The sequence below is a fragment of the Canis lupus genome, chromosome 17 (assembly GCF_048164855.1).
Source record: "Canis lupus baileyi chromosome 17, mCanLup2.hap1, whole genome shotgun sequence".
Classification (NCBI taxonomy): Eukaryota; Metazoa; Chordata; class Mammalia; order Carnivora; family Canidae; genus Canis; species Canis lupus.
This window is the reverse complement of record NC_132854.1, coordinates 38637892-38656145: the sequence shown is the minus strand read 5'-3', so window position 1 is coordinate 38656145 and position 18254 is coordinate 38637892. Positions and strand designations below refer to the sequence as shown.

Below are 18254 nucleotides of genomic sequence, written 5' to 3'. Positions count from 1 at the left end.
TACCTCTTCAATAAAAATATGGCTGTTCTAAAATGCAGTGCACATCTGATGTCTGCAGAGTTCAAAGCAAAAACATGCAGACTTGAAATTTTGTTGTAACTCTATAGGTTTTCTATAAGAACAACACAGCATGCCTTTGTTTTACATCATTAAAGCACTCATAAAGGCTTTCCTCATCCTCTCTCTATCCGGCATCAAGGACATATAAGCTCTTGTTTAAAAGGAGTATATAAAGAATCTGTTTAAAGTAAAAATTCTTATCTATTAGTAACAAGTTATAAATTATTAAAAAAAACTACATAGAAAAAATAAGTGCTTTCTCATAGTCAGTCATCCCTTTCTTGGGAATGTGCCATTTTTATTTTCTTTCCTGCCTTACTGATTTTCTTCATGTAGGACCATCATTACTTGTGGTTTCAATTACTATAATTTTTAATGAGTCTGACTTTAATTCCTCTATTTTCTAATATGCTTTGAATACCAAAACTTTTGTGACTTCTTACAGTAACTATGATACTATAATTTTCTTGCTAAAATGTTTATAAAAATAATCTTATGTTTATATCATTTATTCATCCAATAACTATTTGATGCTCATTACAGTCTATTTCCTACTCTTCATCACATGAAAACAATAATATATAAGGCATAAAATAAAAAACTTAAAATTTTAGTTTTAAAAAGTAGAGAGTAATATGTAGAGTGATAGTGTAAATGAAGGCATTTCTATAAAGGTGGTCAAGAAAAGGGCTTTTAAGCTGTTCCATTCTAGTTAATTTATCTAAAAGAGACAGCCAAGAAGCAGAATATTCTCGACAAAGTGTAAAAAACAGTGTAGAGACTCCAGGGCAAAAACAAACTTTGGGGCTGTGGAAAGTAAAGATGATCTGTTTTGTCACAAAGAGTGGGGAGGAGACTGGAAGGAGATGAGGTGAGAAAGGAATACAGGACCAGATGGTGTTGGGATACCATAAAAAAAGTTTTTGTATTTCATCCTTTTTTTAAGATTTATTTATTTATTCATGAGAGATACAGAGAAAGAGAGGCAGAGACATAGGCAGAAGGAGAAGTAGGCTCTCCACAGGGAGCCCGATCTGGACTCGATCCTAGATCCTGGGATCAGGCCCTGAGCCAAAGGCAGACGCTCAACCGCTGAGCCACCCAAGCATCCCTTGTATTTCATTCTAAGTACAAGGTGATACTTTTGGAGGTAGGATTCTTCTGATTCCAAGTTAATGAAGGGCAATTTAAACAACTGCTAGGGAAAGACCCCAGGAAATTTAATGAGAGAATATTGGGGTATCTCATAAATGCAACTCTAGCAATAGAGCTGGTCTCAGGAACAGTGTCAGAGATTGGAGATCTGCTATCAAGAGATGATGTAATCTCTCTCCATTTTGCTTCTTTCAATGTGTCTGCTTCATCGTTCTTTCTTTGGAATATGTTTTTTGCTCCTTGTGGAATATGGCCATCAAAAACTCACAGGTGGGGGTGGCCCGGGTGGCCCAGCGGTTTAGTGCTGCCTTCAGCCCAGGGCCTGATCCTGGAGACCCGGGATGGAGTCCTACATCAGGCTCCCTGCATGGAGCCTGCTTCTCCCTCTGCCTGTGTCTCTGCCTCTCTCTCTCTCTCTCGTGAATTAAAAACAAAACAAAACAAAACAAAACTCACAAGTGCCATAATGACAATACTGGATTTTCCTCTACTTTCTGCCTCTTCCTCTCTTTCTCTCGATCTCTTTTTCTGTTAGTTCTAAAATTTGTAAAAAGAAGTACTACTGTGTTGCACATCCAGCAACTCCTGAAAATGAGGTAGACAAAAAGGCAAATACTTACATATTTTTATTAAAGCAAGTATTTTACCCTTGCATTTAAAGGATTCCATAATATTTTCCCAAACCATTCCTATGTGAACCTTCCAAGAAATTTTTAATGAGTTACTCAGAGGTTCTTTTTTTTTTTTTTTTTCTCTTTTTTACTCAGAGGTTCTTGAAGGGAAACTGTATTCTACATCTCTACCAAGACTAATTCCATTAGGTCTTGTATTCCTGTTTACTTTAAGGATTACTTAAAGTATAAGTCTCCTTGATAATCAATTGTTATCCACATATGATTCAGTATTGCCATTAACCTCAAAATGCTTGCCCATATACTTGCTGTATACAAACTTCCAGTTCTTTCCTCAGAATTCTCCCTTAGTGAATAGAAAATTCCAAGATCTCCTCATGCAATTCTCATACCTTCTCCTAACACCTTTGTTTAACTGTATGTGGTTACTCTTTGATGATTTTTTCAGTGACACACAAAATTAGAAGACATTTACTTCTCTGACACCATATACTTTTGGGAGGAGAGGAAATGAGAGCTGCCATCTTTCTAAGATATATTTATGGTTTGTAGTCTTCCTATATACTTCTATCACCATTCTTGGTGAATTCAACATCCAGGTTAATGAGCCCCTCGAAACATATTTGCATCCATCTTCCTGTTCAACCACTATGTCTAAGTGACTATTACTATTAGCCATTAAATTAGATTTTCTACTGCCTTATTTTCCCTTCTTCAGTTCATCTATTCATCACAGATCATCTTGAGTATTCCTTTTATATCCCAAACAGATCATACAAATACCTCTCAAATTTTTTACAGGAGTCTTTATATTATGTAGAACAATATTTAATTTTGTGCCGTATTTTAGCCAGGCCTTACAAGATCTGGCAATTCCAAACTCTCAAACTCACCTGGTGTCTCTTAGAGGTCTCTCCATTCTCTTGATTTTTCTTGTCTTAAAAGCCCTCTGGCATTCCTTGGATCATGCCATGTTTTCTTCTTGCTTTAAGGTCTTTACAATAATTTTTCATTCTCATGCTGTCTCTGAAATACAGAATATAGTTCCCAATTTTTCCAATATATAGATAGTGATAAAGTTATACTGCTCATCCTTCAACTTAAATATGAGCCTTTAGAAAAAACTTCACTCATCACCCTGGTAAGTCCTTCTACTCAATGTTTTTATTGCACTCTGTTAATTTATTGTTTTATTCTGTTGTAAACTGCCATAAGACAAAGAGGCACTATATTACTGTTTTTTCATAAATATCTGATCCTTTAATAGTTGGAGGGGATTTTAAAAATATATAATATATACATAAGATATATAAATGTATATGATATATTATATATTTATATATGTAAGATATATATAAATATAAATATATATAAAATCTCCTAACTTCATGTGCTACAATGAAAATAAGCCACCCAAGTGTCCCTCTACCTGGTATTCTATCATATGGCTATAATTAGCAAAACCCAAACAAATAAACTCAAAATAATTTAGCATTCACTTACAAGACTCTGTAATTTAAAATTGCTCATTGCATAGAAGGTGCACCAGAATCATATTAAACAGTATACTATTTGCGATGACCAATTAACCATACAATAAAGGTAATTATCAATAATATTCTATTCAGTGGCAAATGCATTACTATTTCAGGTTTAAATGTTAAGCTTCAGCTGAAAGAATATAAATAACTAGATTCATCAAATCCTAATATTACTCTTCAGGTAAGGATAGATGTTTCTGTTCAATACTTCCAACTAAAAGGCTTATTTTAAACACCACTCACTTCATTGACAATAATTAATTTCTAACATTGATTATGTTCATCAATAAAATACATTGTGTTGATAATAAATATAGCTGGTGATGTTGGTTCTTGTCTCACGGAGTTGAAAAATGAATCTCGCAGAGAGTGAGCAAAGTGATAGAAGTTTATTAAGCAGAGATACAGAGAAAGCTCTCAGAAGTGAGAGGGGTCCTGACAGAGTTGCCACTGAGGACTTTTATGGTCTTTTACAGGAAGCTTACCAGGGTACTTGGTAAATTTCTAATCAATATCAGGGTAGATATTTAGGAGAAACATGGTTGGCTTATAACTGTCATAATAACAAACAAGATGTTTTTATAAATACCATGAGCCTAAACAAGGGGTTCCCTTCTCTCTGGTTAATATCTCCTCCATAATATTTCTCTACATCTAAGATTTCTGTGATTACTTAGTAGCCATTAAAGGGGGATATTCTGTATGTTAGTAAATTGAACACCAATAAAAAAAAAAAAAAAGGGGGGGATATTCCCTAATATTTTGGAGCTAGGTAACCAGGTATATTTTGTGTTTTTTACTGTCTTATCTCTGTGTTCTTGGGATGGGTAGGAGCCTGACTCTTCGGCCTTTCCCTTATGTTTCCTTGCCTAGCCCCGTCTGTTCCTAACTCGTTCCTACATCACTGGGACACCTGGGTGGCTCAGTGGTTGAGTATCTGCCTTCTGCTCGGGTTGAGACCTGCATTGAGCTCCCCGTGGGGAGCCTGTTTCTCCCTCTGCTTATGTCTCTGCCTCCCTCTGTGTGTTTCTCATGAATAAATAAATAAAATCTTTTTAAAAAGAGAAATAAATGTAGCTGAATGAAAATATTGTTGTGGTTTCTTCTGGAGTGTTTTGAAGACACTAATAAACAAGGCAGAATGTAATTCTGATCAGGATATTGAACAATTTGGTGTATATTAGACAAAAGTGTGTGTATGTGTGCATATTGCACATATATATACACAAACAGAAACCATTAATATCAGTATGACACAACATACCCTTATATTACCCTTATACCCTGGTACAGATTTTTTTTTTTTTTTTTTAGATTTTATTTACTTGAGAGAAAACAAGTGAGAGAGAGCACAAGCTAGGTGGGAGTGGGGCAGAGGGAGAAGGAGAAGCAGACTCCCCACTGAGCAAAGAACCTGACTCCAGGCTCAATCCCAGGATCCTGGGATCATGATCAGAGCTGAAGGCAGACACTTAAGTGACTGAACCACCCAGGTGCCTCTCTACCTGGTATAGAATTGATAGTTGAATAATATTTGGGAAATGAATGCAGACTTAAGTTATTTCTATCTCTTTCATTATACTACCTTCCAGATTTTCTTGTATAATCCAAATTTTATTGTACAATGTTCAAAGTCTACTTGATTCAGAAAGTCTTTCTGGCTTCTACATTCAGAATTTCTTTTATTGAAAAAAAATTCTTTTATTGTTCTACTACATATTGTGGCATTAATTTACCACATGATACATTTTTGTGTTACTATGCTTGCAAGCATGGCATTTATTTAAACAATTATCTATATTAGGAGATTGTTGAGACCAACATTGTCTTTTACACTTCTTGACCTTTACAGCCACAGCGCAGCTTCCATCTCCATGCAATCCTTCAAGAATTTTTGCAATCCCGAGGATCCAAATATTATTTTTTAGAATTTAATTACTGATATTTCATCTTCATTTCCTGCTTGTGATTTGCTCCATCACAATTTCTAATATAAAAACAGTTGAATATATGTATCTTAATTAAATATATCTCTAAATAAATTTCATCTAGTTAACTCAGTTACAGTATCCAGATAATTATCAAGTACTTATGCTCCCAGATATTATTATAGGTGCTCTTGACTTGACATTTATGCTAGGAATGGTTATGAGTGTCAGAAAAATTATTCAAAGTTCATAAATAGACAAAAGAGAATGCTGGATGTATTGTCAGCAGAGTGCTGGGGTTGAAGTGTTAATTGTCTATTACACAACTGTATACAGAAAGAAGTTAACTTGCATATTGTTGTCCAGTAGAGATGGAAGTATTTACTATCCATTGGGACCAATAACAATAAAGATAGTAATTTTTGGCTCTGTCGGACATTAACCAGTTTTATAAATAATCCAAAAATATCTTTCTAATATTTCTTTGTTAAACTAAGTTTTTAAATATTCTTTGGACTGGTTTTCACATCTTATAGGTTCCTTCATTAATTGAGTTAAATAAAATCACTGACATGTCTTTATACACTTGAATTAAAGTCACAATATTACCTTTTTGAAAATTATACTATGAAATTAGGACACTTTTAATGGATACTGGGGTTTTATCAAAGTATATAATCATTTTATAAGCAAGATAAAATACAGACTGCGCAGTAACCTAATTTAACAATGGTGTTAAAGATACCTTCCTCATGCAAGTTGTAAGAATAAGAGAAAGAAAATACTGCTATTTAAAAGGCTCTAGCTGTATGAGACAGAATTCTAAGAAGATTGTGCAATTCATCGTAGGGAGTAAAGAGCTCATTGTTTGGGAAAGCTTTGTTAAAATCTTTTGATTAAACAGAGACAGACAAAATGCAGTTCTTTTAGAAGTGTTTCAGGTGCTTCTCTAGTTTTCCAAACTTTTTTTTTTTTTTTAATTTTTAAAAGATTTTGTTTTGAGAGAGAGAACATGAGCTGGGGGAAGGGCAGAGGTTGAGGGAGAGAGAAAATCTCCTACAGACTCCACTCTGAGTGTGGAGCCTGACTTGGATCTGGAACTCACTACCCTGAGATCATGACCTCATTCAAAAACAAGAGTCAGACACTTAACTAACTGAGCCAGCCAGGCACTCCTCCAAATTTTATATGCAGAAATTCAGCTTGGTATTGTTTGTAAAATCCAGATTCTTGGGTTATGTATTGGAAAAACCCATAGCTCTCTTCCTATATGTCTCCTTTGCTTTCACATAGAACATTTCACTTCGGTCACTTCTGGTGTTTGTGTTTTTTTTCTCTTCCACAACAGGCAATTCTCTGCAATATTACCTGGATGCCCTACAATTTAACCCAACTCTGACACTATCTTCCTCGAGATAAGGGCTCAGTCCCACAAAACTACTCCCTACTTCAGATGCCATGATAACTGGTAGGTCCTGAGGTTACTCAGAACTTCTGTCTGACTTTGCTATTAATTGAAGGTTCCCATGACCTCCTCCCTTTTTGACTTTCTCAGAGTGAATTACAGAACTGAGGTAAACACTTATGTTTACCAATTTATTAAAGGATATAATAAAAGATACTAATGAACAGCTAGATGAAGAAATACATAGGGTGAGGACGGAAAGATTCCCAAACATAGGAGCTTCTGTTGGCATAGCATTTAGGTGCATCACTCTTCCAGTACAGGTATGTGTTCACACATCTGGAAGCTCACTGAACCCCATACTACTGGAATTGTATGGCTGTCTCCTTATGCAGGCATGATCATTTTTTTTCAGGTGGTAACCAAATGGTTATACATTTCCTTTCTTTTTTTTAAGTAGACACACAATATTATTATTTTCAGGTGCACAGCATAGCAATTTGATAATTCTATGCATTACTCAATGCTTACCATGATAAATGTAGTCACCATTTGTTATCATAAAACATTGTTATGATATTATTGATTATATTCCCTATACTGTTTTTCATCTTGATGACTTTTTATAAGTGGAAATTGGTACTTTTTGTCCCCATCACCTATTTCACTCATTTCTCCACAACCCTCCCCTCTGGTAACCACTAGTTTGTTTTGTCTGTTTCTGTTCCTGTTTTTGTTGTTGTTACTTATTTTTTTAAAGATTCTACATGTAAGTAAAATCAGATTGTATTTGTCTGACTTGTTTCACTTAGTATGTTGCAGAAATATATAAATATATATATATATATATATATATATATATATATATATAGCATATATTTATTGATTCATCCTGTGGTTCTAAAAATAGCTACACCCCTCTATAACTATAGCTAGTAGAAACGGTTTCTGGCTGTTACTAATCCCTGAGTAACTTGAAACCTCCTATGAAATCACTTAATTCCATCCATAACACTATAAATAGTTACTTCAATTAAGGCTTTTAAAAATACAAGATGAATATGCTATCTTTTGAGGTAACCATGACTGATATAAAGAATTGAGTTTCAGGTGACCCTTTCATTTCCTAGGATATGCACTGAGATACCTCTGTATACTTCAGCCAATTTAAAGAGTTCTCTTTTCTCATATCCTTATGCTAGAATGCATAGCCAAGTCATTTTAATTATGGCATCTCCACAATAATGAAATTACTTTAGAGATTACTGGTTCTAAGACTATTGTTGATTTATTATCTTTCATAAGATGATAATCGTATATATTTTACATTATGCACACACACACACATACACACATACACACACACAGAATTTTGCATGAAAGTCTGAAGACGTCAGGTATCTCAGATTAAATAGAAGAACTCTTGCCTAGGATATAGAAATTCAGTCCAGCAGAAAAACAAAAAACAAAAAACAGCAAAGAAACAGCAATCCAGTCATGAAATGGGCAAAAGACATGAACAGAAATCTCACAGAGGAAGACATAGACATGGCCAACATGCATATGAGAAAATGCTCTGCATCACTTGCCATCAGGGAAATACAAATCAAAACCACAATGAGATACCACCTCACACCAGTGAGAATGGGGAAAATTAACAAGGCAGGAAACAACAAATGTTGGAGAGGATGCGGAGAAAAGGGAACCCTCTTACACTGTTGTTGGGAATGTGAACTGGTGCAGCCACTCTGGAAAACTGTGTGGAGGTTCCTCAAACAGTTAAAAATAGACCTGCCCTACGACCCAGCAATTGCACTGTTGGGGATTTACCCCAAAGATTTAGATACAATGAAACGCCGGGACACCTGCACCCCCATGTTTATAGCAGCAATGTCCACAATAGCCAAACTGTGGAAGGAGCCTCGGTGTCCATCAAAAGATGAATGGATAAAGAAGATGTGGTTTATGTAGACAATGGAATATTCCTCAGCCATTAGAAACGACAAATACCCACCATTTGCTTCGACGTGGATGGAACTGGAGGGTATTATGCTGAGTGAAATAAGTCAATCGGAGAAGGACAAACATTACATGGTCTCATTCATTTGGGAAATATAAAAAATAGTGAAAGGGAATAAAGGGGAAAGGAGAAAAAAATGGGTAGGAAATATCAGAAAGGGAGACAGAACATGAAGACTCCTAACTCTGGGAAACGAACTAGGGGTGGTGGAAGGGGAAGTGGGCGGGGGCTGGGGGTGACTGGGTGATGGGCACTGAGGGGGGCACTTGTGGGATGAACACTGGGTGTTATTCTATATGTTGGCAAATTGAACACCAATAAAAAATAAATCTATAAAAAGAAAAAAAGTGTATACAGATTAATGAAACTTTAAATCCATTTGTGTGTGTATGTAAACTTTAATAATATCAGTTTCATTAAATACATTTAGATAAATATGTTAAGACAAAGATTTTTTATCCACACATATAATAAGCATCTAAGAAATGTCTAGATAAATTGAAAGAGAGGTCATGGTACACTTCTTATCAAATCAGAGACTTCTTTTCTAATAAGAATTTTATGTATCAATTCCTCAAAGTTGCAATTCTAATTACATTAATATAATATTATTATATTTCTTAAGTTCCTCTTTTAAGATAATAAAGTGGTGTAGGAGTTTATTTTTTATTTTTAAATTTTTAATTCCAGTATAGTTAACATACAGTGTGATATTTATTTCAGGTGTACAATATAGTGATTCAACACTTCCATATTTTACTCAATGTTCATCAAGATAAGTGTACTCTTAATCCCCTCCATCTATTTAACCCATTCCCCCACTTACCTCCCCTTTGGTAACCATTCGTTTGTTCTCTATAGTTAAGAGTCTAGTTTTTGGTTTTTCTTTTTTCTTTTTCTGTTTTTGTTTCTTAAATTCCACACATGAGTGAAATCATATGATACTCTCTAGATCCAACTATGTTGTTGCAAATGGCAAAGGTTTCATTCTTTTTTATGGCTAATATTCCAAATATTCCAGTGTGTGTGTGTGTATGTATGTATGTATGTATCATCTCTTCTTTATCCATTCATCTATCAATGGACACTTAGGTTGCTTACATAAGGGGTGCATGTATCCCTTTGAATTAGTGTTTTTGTTTTCTTTGGGCAAATATCCAGTAGTGTCATTACTGGATCATAGGGTAATTCCAATTTTATTTTTTTGAGGAACCTCCATATTTTCTCCTATTGTGGTTGTACTACTTTGTATTCCCACCAACAGTGCATGAGGGTTTCCATTCTCAGTGCAGGAGCATACGGTATAGATATTTTCTCTTTCCTCCTGAACTACCAAATCTGTATTTTATCATATTGATATAATAGAAATCAAGAGAACAATATTTTTCTTAAAAGATTTATTTGAGAGAGAGAGAAAGAGAGAGAGAGAGAGTAGGGGGGTGAGAGACAGAGGGAGAGGGAGAGAGAGAATCTCAAGCAACTTCTCCACTGAGCATGCCCAAATGTGGGTCTTGATCTCACAACCCTGAGATCATAGCTGAGCTGAAATCAAGAGTTGGCTACTTAACTGACAGAACCACTCAGGTGCCTCTCTTTTTTTTTTTTTTTTATAAAGATTTTATTTATTTATTCATGAGAGACACAAAGAGAGAGAGAGAGGCAGAGACACAGGCAGAGGGAGAAGCAGGCTCCATGCAGGGAGCCCCAGGTGGGACTCTATCCCAGGTCTCCAGGATTATGCCCTGGGCTGAAGGCAGCACTAAACCGCTGAGCCACGTGGACTATCCTCTTTTTTATGTTTTTAAACAAAACATAATAGTACCTATTAGTTCCCATGTATTCTTTGCTTTTAGGGGAATGTCTTTGGTGTAATCTTGGCTGGAATATCAGCTGTACACACACACACACACACACACACACACACACAAACAAAAACAAACAAACAAAAAAGCCAACAAAACAAAACAACAACATGGCATCCACAATCCTCTTGTCCCTGCAACTTCTGATAAATTCATTAGCAACAATTTGAATTAGTAAATCTCTCTTAATATCCTAACTCTGTTAATATAAATATAAAAGTCATTTAGAAAATATTACTAAAGTGTGAGGTGAGACTGATATAATCTTGCATATTGCAAAATAGTCTCAACTGGGAAAGGATGAGATTGGGGATCTAGGTAGCAAATTAGATTGATGTGCTGTCCTCGACATAATGGCATTTTCATTTCTGAGCCCTACCAAGACCAAAACAAAACCATTTTTTATGGTTGCTCAAAATCCCAGGAGAAATGAGTTCAGGTGGTCTCGACTTAGTTTCTCATGTACAAAGGGACACATCAAAACGCTGTCATACACTGATAGTAATTTATCACTTTCACTTTTAAGAAGCTATGGGATTATAAGCATGAAGCAAATAACAGCAAAAAGAATTATTTCTAGAAGCATTTTTTTTCCTTTTGCCTCAGCTTGGAGTTTCTATTTTATTAGAAGAACGGTCTTATAAAACAAAAATTACATTTGTCATGATGTAGTCATTGAAATTTTCTTTAAATATTCAATTATTAACACTTATAATATGAAAATTATGTCACTTGTAACCATTGCTCATAATAAATAGAGCAGCCACTAAAGTTATCTTTCATCTTTAAAGTCATTATAAATCAGATAGCAAACAAAACTTAAATCAAATTTTCTTATGCATTTTTATCACTCAGATAAAAAACAGTAGGCCTCTTAAGTATACAAAATTTATAGGTTTAAATGTTCTGAGGAATTCAAAAGTCTGTTATGTTTCAAAGAAAACAAGTGGTTTAAAATAATTATAGTTAATATAAATAATTAAGTAAAACCTTATAGAGTTTGATGCCTTCAGAAGTGCAATAATGTGACATTACAATGTGGATACATTATTTTAGATGTTTGCTGGGGATATTCAACTCTTCGTTCACCCTAAATATTTCCTTGACATATTGGTCTCATGGAAATCTGAAATGTCAACAGTGTGACAGTCAAGAGAAGCATATCAGTATTTGAATCATTACAGAGATGTGGGTCACAAGAAGAGGACACGGTATAATTTATTAAAATATTATTAGGGGCCTTTCTCAGATATTGACTAAGAATATTAAATCAGATAAGAAGTTAGATGAATTTTTGATAATATAAAATCTAAAAGTTCGTATGTATATGATAGTGCATTTCAATTTTGAATACAAGAAATAGAGAACTATATTTAGGTGTCCTTTAAAACAAATTAAAAGAAAGATGGAGAATGTCAGAGCTTATTAAGAAGCAATAGCTATTCTATCCCATTGAAAATGTCATAAAAAAGATAATACAAAAATTAACTCTTGTTAGCTGATATTGAAATAGAGATTTTCAGTAGAAATTCATTATGATTATCAGGCTGATGAGAGTAAATTTTTTTGATCACATAAACATGTTTTCTTATTATGAAAGATGTATGCTAGAGGTAAACTTACAAACATTTATCATATTTTACTCTTACAAAGTTTCAAAAGAGCATGAGGTTGAATAGCTGAACTCCTGTAAAATAAAATGTAGCATTAATACATCTAAATACATCATTTAATAAATGTACATTACAAAGAATGTAGTAATGTTTCATACATTATGGAATTTTTAAAATTCTTTAATTAAATTTTATCAACTTTGCTAAGCAGTTTTATTATTCTTTACAAATAAATAACTCTCACACTTTTTAATTGAGAAATGAGCCATCATTATATTCACAAGAGAATGAGAAAGAAAAGAACCTTATGAAGAAAAAGAATAGGTGATAAGCAGATCTAATGTTTCATTTAAAAATTAGATTTAAAAAAATTTTCACTTCAATCAGTATCCATAAAAATCAGGAAAACTCAAATAAGAGGCAATAAAATGACTTTTTAATTATTTTAATATCCTCCAAATGAGGTAAAAGAATCCCTTTTTCCATTACAGTGGTATAGAACTAAGATAATAAACTTCCACTAATAAATCAGTAATTGTGAAAAGAATCTCTTCATGAATCCTAGAGAACTACGCATTGTTATTGCTCACTGGAAAAGCTAATTTTTAAAATTCAGTAGAGTCCTCTTCATTTTTAAGATTTTTAAAGACTAACACAAAAATGTAAACAAACACATTATTAAATTTAATATTTTATTTAAATTATTTCTCAAAAACTCTTAAGGTATTTCATTGTCTTCACAACTGTCTTTATTTTTTTCACATCTGTTTTTAGATATAATTAACCTCATGACTCAAACATCCTATGATTACTTTCAAAGCTCAATATCCTACTGTATCATTTTTAGTCCCATTCTTTTAGTCTTAGTATTAAATTCAAGTTTATTTGTCCTGTTGCCTCAATTAAACTCAAGAAAGAAATTTAATTGTAAGAATAATTTTAATATAAAAGATAACAAAGGGTATTTACCACAAATCTACATTACTTCACTATTGAGATCAGGAAGTAACATGATTCACATAGTCTCCATCCATCAACACTATAATAATAACTATTTGCAGGGATCCCTGGGTGGCTCAGTGGTTTAGCGCCTGCCTTCAGCCCAGGGTGTGATCCTGGACACCCGGGATCAAGTCCCATGTCAGGTTCCCTGCATGGAGCCTGCTTCTCCCTCTGCCTGTGTCTCTGCCTCTCTCTCTCTCTCTCTCTCTCTCTCTCTATATATATATATATATATATATATATATATATATATATATATATATATATTCTCATGAATAAATAAGTAAAATCTTAAAAAAATAACTATTTGCTCCAGGAAAATCCAGGAAAGTCCAGGACAACAGACTGCCATAGTCACTATCTTTGCTCTTTGCTTCAGGAAATGCTTATAATTTTTCTGGGTTAAAAGTTTGCTCATTAGGGCAAGTTGTTTTATCAAAACAATTTCTCAACTGTATGAAAAGCTCAATTATCAGAACACAGTTTTCTTTACCATATTTAAGACCTGCATCTTTCCATGTAAACCAGTATTCACCTACTGTGTTACAAACTTCACCAAACAGTCACCTGCCTTGGATGATCTATGTTAAATCCATTGAACTCATACCCCAAAACATCATTAATATTTTTCCTAACTTCCCTATTTTGAATCATTACTAAGATTCTGCCAAGGTATATTTCTCCCTTGAGCATAAATTTATACTTTTAGACCATTTGATGAGTAGGCTTTCTTTTCTTTTCTTTCTTTCTTTCTTTCTTTCTTTCTTTCTTTCTTTCTTTCTTCTTCTTTCTTTCTTTCTCTTTCTTTCTTTCTTTCTTTGCTAATTTAACTACTCAGCAGTAGACAGCTTGAAGGTCTTGCTAAAACTGGCTATTAAGATTTGATGCTCTTATGGAAAACTGCCCTTAAGTTCCCGTGAGTCTCCTGCTTGGAGTGTCTTTCTGATAATGAGGGTGAAATAGGGTCCCACTTTGAGTCTGAGCCCCTATTTCTTTAAGATCCCAAATTCTGCGATAATTTTGTCTCTTAGAAATAAAAGAAACATTTTTTAAAGTAATCTTCTTATTTCATCAGTTTTAAAAACCTTTTCCTTGGACTCAGGTCAGTAAAAATCTGTCCTTTTACCACAGCATCATTTATCTCTTGGATTGTCCTTTTCATTTTCTGTTGTGAGTTTATAAGAGAAAGTTCATAGACAAGAAGATAAAAATAGACACAATAAATCTGTCTCTTGACTCAGTACTAAGGGCCAACAAGTCCCAAAAGCCTTGTCAGACTGGCATCTTTATAGGACACGGTTTGCCTTTGGCCAACAATCTTTCTAAATTTCAAATTTTCAAAATTACAGTGGCCACTTGGGGAAACTTTTGATGTGAACGCAATGATTCATTTGAGAAGTGTCTCAGCACACAAAAAAATGGACAAAATTTAAAATATCAAAAGGTTTGCCTTATAAAATTTTTTTGAGGAGACCTCCAAAAGAAATCAAAATTACTTTATAAATATACTTCTTAAAGAATAATTTGACAAAGAAGATTTTTTTAAAGTATGAAATTTAATAGTCTTACTCTTTTAGATCCTGTGATAGTTAATTTAATATGTCAACTTGGCTGGGCTATGGAGCCCAGATATGTGGTCAAATATTATTCTGGATGTTTCTGTTAGGGTGTATTTGGATGATATTACCATTTTAAATTGGTGGATTTTAAGTAAAACAGATTGTTTTGCATAATATGGATGGGCCTCATTCTATCAGTTGAAGGCCTGAACAAAACAAAAAGATTGACTCCTCTGAGCAAGAGCAAATTCTGCAGCAAATGGCTTTTCTACAGAGCTGTGACACTGGCTCTTCCCTGGGTTTTCAGCCTGCTAGCCACTCTGCAGATTTTGAACTTGTCAGCCTCTATAATCACATGAGCTAACTCCTTTAAAAAAATCCATCTTTCTCTCCCTCTTCACACACACACACACACACACACACACACACACACACACGCCCCTGTTGGTTCTGGTTCTCTGGAGAACTTTGTCTGATGCAGATCCCCACAATTCTGCAGTTGTTCTATGCTAGCCAAGAAATTGAAAGACAAAAAAATAATGTGGGTAAATGATGCAGGTACTCTGAAAAAGAACTAAGCACTTAATCTAGTTTTCTCTTAAACTCCTCAGAATAACTTTGTCTAAATATTAAAGAACAATCAGAGTAAAGATTTTATTGATATCATGTGTTATAATATAATTAACCTTAAATTTTGCCACTATCACAAAATCTCACCCCAGGAAAGAATGACTACTCTGAAAGTAGACATTGTTATAACAAACTTCAGATGTTACCCATTCATTAGCCAATAAAATCTTACCAGTGTGCTTCTAACCAATGAATATTTTTTCTCTTGTGAAACCATGCTTGATGACTTAATAGGCATGAGTTTATGTTGTGAATGTAACTATCTATTGAAATGGAGACCTCTTTCTGGAGATAAACCAAGGACTCTGTTATTCACAATCAAGTCATAGGTAATTTGAATATTGACCTACTAGCTTGCTTGTTTTAAATGAAGCTCCAATTGAAGATATCCAGAAGTTTATGGGCTTTGTATGGTGCAAATATTCTTCTGATATTAATAGACTTATCGATATTGAATATATTAAAGTTTAGATTGTCTCATACATACTTTTACACAACTCACACATTTTCCCCTAAAATGAAAGGCAAAGAAGGATACAACCAATCATTGAAAGCCTAGTAGAAAAAAGACTTACCATATTTGTACCAATCATTGTAATACTTTCATTCTCTAAGTCACAAAACACCCAGAAAAAGATACTGATTTGTTTAAGTCCTTCAGGGCCATAAAAAGAAAATAGTAATCTCTTGTTTTTCATGATACCGAACCCAAGTAATATTTCATCTACAGTGCCACCTAAGCCTACACATTTTACAATTGTATACCTGCACTTTTCTTTTTTTTAGTGGCCTCCTCATTAAGTTAATTAAGTAGCTGGCCTTTTCCTGGGAAGGTCTAAAATATACCTGCAGTATTATGTCTTAGCAGTTTACTAAGACACCATTTTTCACAACTAAAACCTTAATCATCTTAAATATTCCTAAGATTCTTTTATCCTGTACATGGATCACCTCTTACTATGTTTTATTGATAATATAATGCCTAAAATTCATTCCATATCTTTCATAAGCTCAAAAAGAACATAATGCTTTTAAGGAAAATTACACTTTGTCAAAACAAAGGACACAACTTATCCCAGGATATATTCCAAGAATCAAATCTTTCAATTATGACCGAATTGACACCATTAAAATTTTTTCATTTTGGTCAAGAGATAATTAGAAGATGCATTGGTCTCATTCATCAGTGCAAGCAAAGGGTTCATTACTTTTCTCAGACCACTATGTATATCTATAATTTAATCAGGTTTTCAATGATTAAACCCCTAAGCAGAAGTAAACATTTTATGATTTAAAATGAGGCCTTCAATAATTTCCCATCCATTCATGAATAAGTGATCTAAACAAGTCTTATATTCTGACTCAACTTCATGGGAATCATCAGACACCAAACATTAACATTTATTTTTATTCTGTGGCAAAAGCCTGCACTGTGTGTCACATCAATAAAAGCTTTAGTTCAAATGATGGAAGATTCTAGGCATTGGGACTTAGATTTTCCTTTAAACTTGATGGTTCCTCACACTGAGCAATCTTTGTTGTTATTTTAAAAATTCAGTATTTATAAACAAGTGGGTTTACTTGCTTGTTAATGAGTCTTATCTTAGGATCAGACAGGAAGTTTTCAGGATTTATTGAAACAGAATCCAACTTATCCATAGAATATGACCCTTTTTACTAGAGACCAAATCCGCCCAGATGGCAGAACACATTGCATACCCTAGATCTTGGCAAACGGGTAGAGATAAGAGAGCTAACATTTATTGTAGTAGCAGACATGTTTTGCATATAGTATGTGATTTTTGTTATGCTTTGGAAACAGCAAGCATTTTCAATAACACCAGGAATTCCAATTCAGAATATCCAATAGATTAAAGAACTCTTTCTGCCCTGATACTTTTGAAGTATAGTCATTATAAATTAGAAGTCTGCACACAAAAGGATAACTTGAAGGCAAAGGGAAATGTCTTAGGTAATCATTATGAAAAATAGGAGCTTTAATTAAGATCTTGGCCCCTTAACACTACAAGCCAATTCTTTAAAGAAGTTTAAAGAAGCTATTGTGGAATACCAGGGATTGATACCAAAATTTTAAAAAAAAAAAGAAATACTAGGAGAAATCTGGCTTTATATTACATGAAAATAATCTATGGCACTTTCAGATCAGTCACTTGCTTCCCCCCAAAACTTGCAATACTACAGTAAACTAATATTGGACCAGGGGTGTTTACTAAAATTGCTGAGGAATATCTGCTTTGTGTCCCATCTGTCATCACCATTATCCTGGTAAACACATAAAGATGGGGTATGGACAAGAAGCCCAGGCTCAGGGTAACTTCAGACACATTCAGAAGAGTTTCATAAAGTATTCCCTACAAAGAATTTTAAATATGTCTGTTCACTGTTTGCTTACTACCACAATCTTACTTGATAGAGGGTTACTGATTAAATTTTAGCAAAAATATTTGCTTCATTCCCAATCTAGGGAAAAAGAGCATCAATTTAGAGTGAATAATATTAAAAAAATTACAAAACCTTGCTACTTAGAAATATTACTGTTCAAACTATAGTCGTCTTCAGAAAAGTTAGGAAGAAGAAATATAATTCTGAAACTAACCTTTGCAAAGCACTTAATGACCTGATATTGTGGGAGAGAAATCAAAGAGCCTGAAACTCCAATGGGAGGGACATTGCCAGTAACTGAGCAAAACTCAAACAGGTTGGTTTTTATAATCACAACTATTTATTTAGGAGACACAAGCCATCCTCCTACTAGTAAAAGGATGTTTTGGCTGGAGACTTTAAATTGTGAATTCTTGGAAATTCTCCAGAAGCAGACACCTTCAT

At 33.9% G+C, this 18254-nt stretch overlaps 1 long non-coding RNA gene across 1 annotated transcript in view; it reads left to right on the top strand.

The window, feature by feature from the left end:
* Positions 1 to 18254, top strand: part of LOC140608392 (uncharacterized) — a 115934-nt gene that overhangs the window by 75031 nt on the left and 22649 nt on the right. The window contains exon 2 of the long non-coding RNA XR_012010410.1: positions 6665 to 6784. This is a non-coding gene — a long non-coding RNA (uncharacterized lncRNA). The remainder of the gene's footprint in view (positions 1 to 6664; positions 6785 to 18254) is intronic.